Below are 12,346 nucleotides of genomic sequence, written 5' to 3'. Positions count from 1 at the left end.
GACTTACATATTTTGAAATCAATTCTCATGGGGCCTCCTGAACATACACAGAAAGGCAAACTGTGCTAGGACTCCTGTATCATTTTGCGGTGACCCAGTGAGATTAGAGCTTATTGTTCTCCACTCAAAGACTCAAGGAAAACCAAAAAGGAGATGAAACTCTCTCAGAGATAAAGAACTGGAATGACAGAAAGTTTCTATGTATGGCCAATGTCACATAGTCTTAGAGCTTTTTACAGCAGTGAGATTTAAAGACACCCCTCCGCCATCCCTCTCCAAAAGTACCAGGTTTCCTACCTGCTCGGTTAGCTTTGTTTCACAGTGAATTCCCACCCTTCAATGCCAAATGCTGTACTTACAACTTTTTCTCTATTTCCAAACTTTAGCTGAGTCCTGTTAGGAATTTATAGATGTGTATGCACTGACACCAAACTGTGACTTTCCTTGACTCCTCCACAAGTGACTTCTCTTTTTCTGTTGTAATTCCTTCTTCTCCCTTCCAGTGTAAGTGAGCAAGTTCTGGCATCAGGCCCCTAGAACAGTGTCCCATGTCCCTGGATGGACTCTGAGAATCCTGAGCATTAGGGGAGGCACAGTTCTGACATGGTTCCAAATATCTTAGGAAAAGTCGTTAATTAATGAGTGTACAGAGAGGCCAGGAGAACCACTTAAATATTCACACATTCATTCAGTTATTATCAAAGCCCTCTGGTACAAAAGAACTTGACAATTTGGATTTAGGCCCCAGTTTTACCTCTTATTAATTCATGAACGTGAGCAAATCAACCTTTCCTGATCCTTCCATTTGCTCCATTTATCAGCTGCAAAGACAGGTGTTCTGCCTGAGGCCCTGCAAACATCCAGCGTACCCAGGCCCCTGTAATATTGCTATCTTAAGAGGAGATCGTGTTCCAGAAATTATTTGGAAAATATTAAGTGCTACACCAATGTATGTTGGATTGCTTTGCACAAATCGCTGTACTAGATGCTACGATGGGTATAAGGAATTCACAACCTAGTAAGGAAGGTAATGCACCTATTCAAGGGTGGTACATAGCGATTAGCATACCCTTGGTACCAACAGACACTATTTGCCAGACTATACCACCAAAACATCACTCCTAAATGAAAAACCATAACCAGGTATTATAAAGCAAGGGAGGTCTTAATTTTGAGGGCAATCTGTGCTATTATATAGCATACGTTGTCACTCTTATATTATAATGGCTAAATTCAAACTTTCAGATGAAGGGTAAAGCATGAGCATTTGCAGCAAACACATGCCAGAGAATGGTCTGATTCATCAATGTTGCATGCAATGCCTATTTGTTCAATTATTATATTTAATTGCATTTTAACTTTTTGTTTCATAACAAGTGGTAAGGTTTTTTTAATGCAGAGAAACTAAAATTAAGAATTATAGAGCTCACATTCAAATAATGTCTTTGAAGAAAAGATACTGAGTGAGCCCGAATTTTCAAATTATAGCTTAGACACTTATGAAATTAAATGTCATATGAAATTAAGACAATGGACCATATACACACCTGATAAGTGAAGAAGAGAAAGACTTGGAGGGTACCTTATATAAGGGGTGAGGTAAATATTTAAATTTTACCATCTGTAGTAAACTTTTTTTTTTTAAACAAGTTTCCCGGAATGCATTCTGTGTGAAAGTAGGAGAAAGCTGATAGAAAAGTGCCGTGGGAACTGGCAGGAGAAAGAAATTTCTAGATGGAAGGATAATTGCTGAGTCTACAAAGAGAATTGAACTAGAATTGAACTTATGACGATGAGAAGAACATTCTAGGCACAGAGAACTGGATCAGAAGCCAAAGTGTGTGTGAGGAGTAGGCAATCACTGGTCCTGACTAGAGAAGGTGATATCTTCCAGAAAGCAATGGAAAAATCACAGTTGGGAAATTAGAAATCATTGCAAAATAGCTATCAAGATATCAAACACTCAACCTACTGCTTACCAACCATTTTTCTCAGTTTTGCCTACATATATCTTCTTTTTCCACAGCTAAGGATGTTTGATGATAAAATTTATGCTCTGAACTCTATTCTCTATCTTGAGATACCATTCTTAATATGAGCAGAAGGAATTTATGGAAATCAAGTCCAAAACACTGGGGCTGACCTCAAGTTATAGTTGCTCTTAAGGCATAAACACTTGCTACTTGTAACATAGGCAAAATGTAAATCTTAATTTTAGGGTCTGGTTAGGTTTCTGCTAAGTGGGTCTCACTTATGGTAATTGGGGCCTGTCTTGTTTCCTGGCCAGCCATGTTGTGGATTACCTGCATGTTATAACTTGACTACTGTTCCAAATCATTTTTGAACAGAGTTGTGTTTTCCTCTTTGTCCAGCCCAATAGTGAAAGATTCTTCTGTATGATTCAAATTATTTCCAGTACCAGCTGCCTTATTATACCCAAGGATCTCTAAATACCACTAGCCTCTTAATTGCCTACCATTTTCCTCTGTCTGTCTCCCACCGCCCTCTCTTGCCTGGTCAGTGTGACTATTGCTTGCTCTTGAGGGTACAGAGTTCTTCCTGTTGACCTGGTCTTTTTTCCGGTGATCACAATTAACCAACTCTTGCACTAGGTCCTATCACTTCAACCTACAATGATTAATAGGGTCATTCCCTGCCAGGAACTAACAGGTGACACATTTCTTCTTCCCTCATTCTAACTTTCTGAATTTTGTAAAATATAGCCAACCCATTGCACGTGTTCTCTAGGATTCAGCATGAACTACTAACCCCTTGCCATTTGGGATATAGGCATTAAAGTAACTCTTAAAAAAAAAAAAAAAAAAAAAACAGTGCTTGAGACATGCAAGCAGTTGTATATGATGCCTCAGTAAAGAGTAGAGAGCTTAGGCATTCAGAACACGCCCATTGGATGGCACCTTGCTCTTATCAGTGACAGGACAGTCATTGCACTTGTGTTTCTGGGGCCGGTGGGTACTTAGCATGCAGAAGTAGACAATTATTGGTCACATGAGTGTTACAAGTTTGTGATCACACAGCTGGGAGTGAGGATGCATCGGTTGCTCAACCAAATTCCTCAACCTATGCTATCCGAAGAACTGATAGTAGCACTCAGGAGTGGCAAGAAAGGAAAACACACGGCCTGTTTCCACAAACATCCCAGAGCAGTGGCTGACAACCCCTGCTAGAGTCTGAATCAGCTTGGCTGGGCTGGGAAGCTTTTCAAAGCAAGAGAAGGCCAAGCTCCACCTCAAAACCTTGGAGTGGAGGGGTGATTCTGTTAGAAAGCCAGTGCTGGAATCTACTGGTCTGTGGTCAAATCGAGGAGCAAATTTGTATGCAAAGAGGTATGAAATCAGCATCCAAAGACAGGTTAATCTGCATAGAAGCTAGCAATGCTTGCTTTTAACAAAGATAAACGAAAGATAGTAGGGTTTTCAGAAATCCTACTACATTTACAGTTCCCCATTTGGTCACTTCCTGTTTTATGTACCATTTCGGAATTATTCAAAGGATGTAAAAAATCGATACATCCCAAGCAACCCTGATGATAAAAAGACCTGGAGTTCTTGTAACTGGCACATTCCAGGTTCCTACTATAGTCCTATTCAATCAGATTTTCCAAGGAAAGAGCCCGGGAAGCTGAATTTTAACAAATATTTCAGATAATCCTTATCATCGAAGATGTTTGGAAAACCCTGATCTGGGGGCTGAAGATGGCTGGGTGGACTCTGACCTTGTGAACCTAGGCCTGCGAGCATATGACCAGCACATTGTGAGGCTCACACAAGTGTGAACGCTCTTCCAGACCCTGGACAGCAATCACCCAAACATCTCCCAGGTTCCTGACTATTCCAAGCCCCTTCCCATAGGAGGGATGCTCTTCTGTCCTTAACCAGTCTGGAAACTCCCTCCTCCAATTCTTCAACAGAGGGGATCCTATTTATCCTTTGACATTTTCCCAGAAAAGACCTTTCCAGGGCTGATCAACTAAATCAGGTGCCCTGTTAAAATCTCTTTGCACGTCTTCCTTTACTGCGTAGTGATCAGCAAGTGTTCTTCCTTCCTGGTGATAATATGTCATTGGTTTTGTTTGTTTGTTATATGTTTTGTTTTTGTTTTTGTTTTTTTCTGGCTGTGCCTGGGGATGCCAAAGTTCTTGAGCAAGGGATTGAGCCCATGCTGCAGCATTGAGCCCAGCCACTGCAGTGATAACGTGGGATCCTTAACCCACTGTGACACAGAACTCTTGAAGATATTTTAGTATCTGTCTCCTACTAGATGGTAAACCCCTGTGGAGTAGGGCAAGACTTACAGGTTCACAGCATTTTTTCCAGTGTTTTACAACAGCAAGGAATAAAAGTGCTCAGTGATACCATTAAAGATGGAGCAAAGTAGTGGAGTGAGAGTTTTGGGTTGGGAGAGACTGAGATAAACATGGGGGAAGCCCAAGAGCTTTTCCGAGGACTGTGCTGGGCTCTGAAGCAAGCAGCGAGGGGACTGGCCTTGGCACCAAGAAGAGGAAACACACCAGGTGGGCGGAAGGATCAGCGGATGCCCTGGAGAAGAGAGGGCATGCGCTTGGAAGCAGCCAGGCAGCCTGAATTAAGCAGAGAGAACAATCAGGCTGTGATGAAAGCGGAGGACAGTTAGATAAAGAGTGACTCATGATCAGTTTTGATTTGACGTAAGCAGAAACTCAGCTCCTGCAGGGTTCAGGGGAGGAGAGAGCTGATCAAAACAGCTTGCGGGGGATGACTCATGCTCTTTGTGTAGGACTGAATGAAGGGACAGGACTCAAGACACGCGAAACCAGCCAGGAGGCTGCGGCAATCAAATTGCAGTGCAATTAGGAATCGGAATGGGCGCTCTATTTTATTTGAGCATGTCCTACCCGGTGCCACAAGAGGTTTGACGCACCTGGATAGAAACAGGAGAACAGCTGTAGGATGGAGGAAGGGAAGGAATCCTAGGAAAAGATCACTAAGATCTGGATAAAGTTTCCCAGAGGAAGAGGGGAAGGGGGGGTCAATGAAGAGAACTAATTTAGAGACCCGGAAGTTGCATGCTGCAAAATGGGAGGGAGAGATACACAGGCAAGGGAAGTCTGAGGGCAGGAGGAAACAATGAGCTCACTTCTCAGCAGGGAGTCACAGGATGACACTTAAAGAAGCTCCCTCTTCATTCATTGAGCATTAGATGACAGGAAAAAAAGGGGGCCTGAGAAATGGCAAACCTCAATTATGACGTGACCACAATCTCTGAAACTTGAAGAGATACCGGGTGATGGGGTGGGGGGGGAAACGCACAGCAACAATCTTAAAAGATGCTTTCTAGAATCCTTTACATTTCCAGAGTGTTCCATAGTATCCGATGCTCTTAACATTGCCCTTCTTTTATCATTATATTGGCAATTGCTGAAGTCCTCCCCTATTTGTTATTACTGTTTACTATTTACTATTTTCTCTTTCCCCAGTAGAATGCCTCTAGTTTTACTATATATATATATATATACTTTTTTTTTTTTTTTTTTTTTTTTTTTTTTTTGCTATTTAGGGCAGCACCTGAGGCATGTGGAAATTCCCAGGCTAGGGGTTGAATGGGAGCTATAGCTGCCAGCCTACACCTCAGCCACAGCAACTCGGGATCAGAGCCATGTCTGTGACCAACACCTCAGCTCACGGCAATGCCAGATCCCAAGCCACTGAGCGAGGCCAAGGATCAAACCCTCATTCTCATGGGTACTAGTCAGATTCATTTCCCCTGAGCCACAATGGGACCTTCCTAGCTTTACTATTTTTAATTTTAATAGTTCTATGGAATATCTCCAGCTTGCTGAAAATACATTTGAATGACTCCCTAAAACATACCTTGCCCCTGTATAGTGTTGCTTCATCCAGAACATCCTGATTTGCTTACCTAGATTCCTGAAAACAACCTCCCTACAGTTCTCCTTGCCACTAATCTCCTGCTACCATTTCATATTCACCCACTGGTAGGACTGCTCCTTTCCAATGCACATTTAACCATACCTCTCCTTTGCTTAAAACCTTTAAATGAAGCTGTATGGTACAGCCACTCAATATGGCTGTTCCCTTGCTCTCTGGACATCCTCTGCTCTACCAGCACCTGCTTCACCTACACCTTCCTACATACTTGCCCTTGTCCCAGTTAGTGACAGTTCTTATCAAAGAGGCAGTGAGGGACTTCCCCTCACTGGTTTCCCTGGTAAATAATGAGCCACCTGACATCAGCTCCCCCTGACACCCCGACCAGGAGAAATGCTTGCTGCCATGTCCTGCCCGCCGTCAGCTAGATGCCGACGTCACTCCAGGATCTTGCTTCAGACATGTAAGCTTCCCCATCCATTAAACCACTCATGTATCTATTGCTCACTCTGAGCTATTTCTTTCTTTCTAGAAGTTGGAGGAGTGTAGGACCTTGCAGGCCTATGCCGTGCAGCCCATCAGATGCCCTAAAACCTTTATGATGAGGGGCAGGTAGATTTGCTAGGACAAAAGATCTTTTACCATGTGTCTCCTGCTCCTCTCTTCCTCTTTTCTCCATGGGCAGCTTGTACTTTTCACTACAGTCACATCAGTAATCTCTTTGTTGACTCCATGAGATGTGTTCTTTTTTCCCTCCTTCCCCTGGTAAGTGGTGTTACCTAGAGCTATGTTATCTTTAATTATCCTTTTGTTGCCTCATAAGTGATTATTTTTTGAAAAACTCATCCCCCTGGAGGATATTTTCCATAGATACCCTCTGTGACTCTCTCGTGTGCCCAATAGCTGATTGTGGCTTGCCTGTGGCGGGGCGGAGGCGGGGGGGAAATGGTAATTTTTGTGCATTTTTAAAAAATTTAACTAAAATATTATCTTCCTTAAGGCAAGGATGATGCCTTGCATACATCTGTTCTCTATGCCTAGTACAGTCGCTCATTGTAGAAACTGATAGATCATTTGAAGGAAAGGAAGGAGGGTAGGAAAAGAAAAAAGAAGAAAGAAAAAAACAGACAGCTTTTCTTCTTTCTTAAAAAAAAAAAATTCTAAAAGTCTAAGAAGAAAGAAGGAGAGAGAAAGCAAAAGCCAAGTCAGCTGTTACAACCCAAATTGAAGAATACTGAGTGAATTAAATGTTTGGCAATTTTTTTAATTTCTCATTTCAATAATTCCATGTGGAGCACTGCATTAATCACTGATGCCAGGTACTTTGCTGGTGAAGGGAGGTGTACAAAAAAGAATAAAGTTCCATCTCTGCCCCAGGCCCTCACAGTTCCCTTGGGGAGACATTCAGACATATGTCACAACAGTGCCTGACCAAAGTACACACAATACAGAAGACAGAGCATCCAAACCTCCCAAGGGTAGTGTGGTTCATAGAGGCTTAAATAGGCCAGTGACTCAAAAAGAATGAGTAGAGAGGTGCCAGGAATGGAAAGGGAGGAAACATTGCAGAGAGAGGACTAGGGCATCTTGGGGAATGGCAGGGAGTTCAGAATGACTATATCTGGCTAAATGTTCTTCTTTGTTGTTATTAGGGTTGGAGGTAGAGGGATATTATAGATTTTTTCAAAAAGAAACATGCGCCCAATGTTGACTATAGTGCTATGTACAATAGCCAAGACACTGAAGCAACCTAAATGTCCATAGACAGAGGACTGGATAAAGAAGATGTGGTACATATATACAATTGAATATTACTCAGTCATTAAAAAGAATGGAATAATGCTATTCACAGTAACATAGATGGACCTAAAGATTGTCATACTAAGTGAGGTAAGTCAGAGAAAAACAAATGCCATATGAGATCACTTATATGTGGAATCTAAAATATATTACAAATGAATTTTAATTTATAAAACAGAAACAGACCCACAGATATAGAAAACAAACTTATGGTTACCAAAGGGGAAAGAGAGGTGGGGCTAAATTAGTAGTTTGGGATTAGCAGATACAAACAACTATATATAAAATAGATAAACAACAAGCACCTACTGCATTGCACAGGGTGCTATATTCAACATTTTTCAATAACCTATAAGGAAAAGAACCTGAAAAATAATAGATATGTATGTGCAGCATAGCTGAATCACTTGGCTATACACCTATAACTGACACAACACTGAAAATCAACTGTATTTCAATAAAAAATAAAATATAATTTTATCTCCTTTCTTAAATATCATCAGATATCTTAGTTCTGCCACTTTCTCCCTCTTTGCCCCACCACCGGCCCCCTCCTTCTCTCTCTTTTCTCCCCATCGCGTTGCCCAATGGGCTGAGTGCTTCTGCTTTCCTTGTTCTCCTGTGCTTCCCCTCACTTCAGGGTCCAGTGCTCATAATCATCCCACTACCTCCATCTACTCCCCCTGGAACATGTTACAGGGCTGGGGTGGTGACCTCACTACTCATTAAGCCCTCCTCCTCATGCACTCACCCTGAGAGCCATTCTGGCAAGTGAGTTCTGTTATCACGTTATGTGATTCATCCTCATTCATCATTATCATTCAAGGACTCTTCTCTGTTGTTCTGAAAAGAAAAATGCACACTGATTTAAGGGAAGGGAACCCTGGTTAGATGCTGTTAACAGTTTCTTTTGCCATCTAAGTGGATTCATGAGGAAGGGGGACAATGCCGCCACATCCCCAGAGCTGTTACCACAGATGCCCTGAGACTCTATTGGCACAAAACTGAGTCTTGAGCAGACCAATGTCTGAGTTGGCCTGAGGCTGTTCACTTCGTGAACCTGGAGGCTGCCAGTGGGTGGGGGGAGGCATTTCCTGGACTTAACATGGCCTGAGCAACTAATAGGCATCAGTCTCTGCTTGGTGCCCTTTTATTTCACTGGTCTCATAATTAAAGAAAAAATGGATGGTAATTATTCCAGTTTTCCAAATGAGTTATCATGAAGGTAGATATCTTAAATGTTTCACTCTGGAGTTCCCTTGTGGCACAGCAGGTTAAGGTACCGGTATTGTCACTGCAGAGGCTTGGGTCTCTGCTGTGGTGTAGGTTCGATCCCTGGCCTAGAAACTTATACATGCTGCGGGTAGAGACAAAAGAAAAAAAAACTAATTCTAAGTCATAAGAACCTCATAAATAAGTGAAGAAATTACCATTTGAATTTGGGCATGTATTCCCAAGGAGGCCATTTTTCTGGTATGTTTATAGGCACTGACTCTGCTTGACTAGCATCACTAATAAATCATGACAGTATCACCCCCAGGTTTAATGCAACCTCAGAAGTGTTATAGGAAGTGCTTCAGGCTCCCCCCACCACCGAGAGGTGCAACTGGTCTCAACAAGGCTGCTTTTTACAGTTATTGCTTTGGCCTTATCTTGTTATCTATAACATGGAAATAAGGAATTGGAGACCACAAGAAAGCAGTTTACCTAAATTGCAGGGAGTTTTCAGCTTTAGAACTGAAACAGATCTAATATACTCATTCTTTGAGAAAGTACCTCTCCTATCCAGTCACATATTCTTATGCTGCCCACATTTTCTATCTCGTCTCTTTCCGATTAGTCATAAAATTATGAGCTGCTCATGTGTCAACACCAAATTGCCAATTGTTAGTCCTACCTTAGAGGAGCATTTTAAACAGTTTCTTATCTTCAGAAGCCATTTATCCAGACATACTAACTTTATGCTTGAGAAGAATTGGGGCCTCTAGCAATCTGACTACCCTGTTTACCTCTGTGCCATTTCCTTTTATCACTACAGAGACAGAAAAGAAGTGGTAGATTATAAAACTTCTAATCTATTGACTATCCATGGTTTCTTTCACTTGAGAGAATTCCAGAAGCTTTTTCCTCTAATAATAATACTGAGAGTTTAACCTACATAGAGTTGCCTGACAATGAGTTAAATGCTCGCACATGGACATGCTGATTTAATTCTTAAAACAATCTTAATAAGGCTGATGCTGTTGGTACCCCCATGACACAGATGAGAGAGACCATTGAAGCTTTTAATAGACAAAGCAATTTGCCCCATATCACAACACACTCCAAGTCATGATGTCAGGATTTGAAACTAGCAAGTCTGGCATTATACTCTCTCCCCCGCTTCACTGCATACACCCCCCCCTCTGCTTCTTACTGGGACATCTGCTGCCTCATTTTATGTGGCCACAGACAATCAAGGAGACTGTGACCAGGACAGCATGAATCAGGAAGTCATTCAGGACCATTTGAAGCCTCCGCCCCAGCTCCAGGGCTCCCATCACCCATTCTGCAGAAATCAGTTCCGCAGTTAACTATTCAGCCATAAGCGAGAATGAAATCGTGCCATTTGCAGCAACATGGATGGACCTAGAGGGTATCATACAAAGTGAAGTAAGTCAGAAAGAGACAACAGCCATAGGATATCCCTTACATGTGGAATCTAAAATACAACACAAATGAAGTTATTTACAAATCAGAAACAGACTCACAGACATAGAGACAAATTTATGGTGACCTAAGGGGAAGGAGTGGGGGGAGAGATTAGCAGATAGAAACTACTAAGTATAAAATAGACAACTGAGGGCCTACTGTAGAGCACAGGGAAATAGTTTCAGTGTCTTGTAATAAACCATAATGGAAAAGAATATGAAAAAGAATATATATATATGTGTGTGCGCGTGTGTGTATATATATGTATGTGTATCACTTTGTTGTACACCAGAAATTAACACAACATTATAAATCAACCATGCTTTCATTAAAAAAAAAAAAAAAAAAAGTCTGCCTCAAGAGACCCTTTTGGTTTTCTGGCGACTGAATTCCCTTCCAGGTCTAAGAAATGAAGGCTATACCAGTATAGCCTTCTTGGACTTGTTTTCTTCTGACAGAGGCAGCCCATTCTGCACTCTGGACCAGCCCTGTCAGTGGCTGGGTTTTTAGGTATTTTTCCCAGCTTCCATCAGCCCTGCCACAGCTTTATCCTAGGACTGATGTCTGAGATTCTGCTTTTCTTCATTTTTTACATTAGGTCTTAACATTTTCTCATAGTGACCAATTCAGCAGTGATAGTTCTGAGTAATACCTACGTATTGGGTCTGTAGCTCATTCACCTATAAGTATAATTCTATTTCAACACATCTGTAAAAGCAAAAAAAATTAATGCAAGCTATGGAATTAGATTTTGATACAGTGGAATTGATCAAGAGTTTTATAACCATGCATGATTGCTACTTTATCCTTAATAATCCTTCATTATTAAAGAGTTAAAACTGGAGTTCCCGTCGTGGCTCAGCGGAAAATGAATCTGACTAGCATCCATGAGGATGCCAGTTCAATCCCTGGCCTTGCTCATTGGGTTAAGGATCTAGTGTTGCCATGAGCTGTGGTATAGGTTGCAGATGTGGCTCAGACCCCACATTGCTGTGGCTGTGGCTGTGGCTGTGGCTGTAGCTGTGGCTGGCAGCTACAGCTCCGATTCGTCCCCTAGCCTGGGAACCTCCATATGCCATGGGTGCAGTCCTAGAAAAATAAAAGAGTTAAAATTAACATTTTCATATTGAAACTTCAGACAATGACAAGACTAGTTTCACAGGTACTACCATGTTTTAGACTGTAGTAATACAACTTGTAATGGGACTAAAATTAAGCGTTAAGATAATTTATCCTTTATATGTTTTATTAACTACCTAAATTAGAACTATTAGAATTTTGTAGTTTTTCTGATCTGTAGGTCCATCTAGCTTTCATCACTAAAACTTCCCCATTTCACTGTCTAGGTAACACATTTAAAAGTTTAATATTTCTTTAAATCACTATGGAAAAACCTATAAAGCTTAGGAAGCTCGAAGTTCTTAGAATCTGTCATTTGTGGTGGGAAATTTTCATTCATACCTTGTTTCCCTTTGGCTTGGGCTCCCTGAGGGCAGTGACACTGTATTTTAACACTGGGGAATACAGGTTACTTCTCTAAAATAGGTAATTTTTCTGAGAATCCATAGTCTGAGGCTGGCCTTGACCAGTCCTCAATGATTCAGAATAAAATCCAGGAGTCTACAGACAATAGAGACTGAATGGAGTCCGCTGATAACCAACCATTAATAGTAGCTAGCACCTTAATTATCAGCTGGCACCTTCAGTGAATACTTTAGAACTGCTACAAAACAAAAATATTTACAGGATTAGGCCTAGTAGAATCTAAGGAAAAAAGAGATGGTATTACAAGAAGTGGGAACTGGAGTTCCTGTTGCGGTGCAGAGAAAACAAATCCAACTAGTATCCATGAGGTCATGAGTTTGATCCCTGGCCTTGCTCAGTGGGTTAAGGATCCGGTGTTGTGGTGAGCTGTGGTGTAGGTCACAGATGTGGCTCGGATCCCAGCTTGCTGTGGCTGTGCTATA

The 12,346-nt window shown here is 41.6% G+C and overlaps 1 long non-coding RNA gene across 2 annotated transcripts in view; it reads right to left on the bottom strand.

The window, feature by feature from the left end:
* Positions 1 to 12,346, bottom strand: part of LOC110260709 — a 76,094-nt gene that overhangs the window by 48,543 nt on the left and 15,205 nt on the right. For both annotated transcript variants that reach the window (XR_002344049.1, XR_002344048.1), the window contains one exon: positions 8,440 to 8,531. This is a non-coding gene — a long non-coding RNA (uncharacterized LOC110260709). The remainder of the gene's footprint in view (positions 1 to 8,439; positions 8,532 to 12,346) is intronic.

Source organism: Sus scrofa, chromosome 1 (assembly GCF_000003025.6).
Source record: "Sus scrofa isolate TJ Tabasco breed Duroc chromosome 1, Sscrofa11.1, whole genome shotgun sequence".
NCBI classification, from domain to species: domain Eukaryota; kingdom Metazoa; phylum Chordata; class Mammalia; order Artiodactyla; family Suidae; genus Sus; species Sus scrofa.
This window is presented reverse-complemented; position numbering and strand designations above follow the sequence as displayed.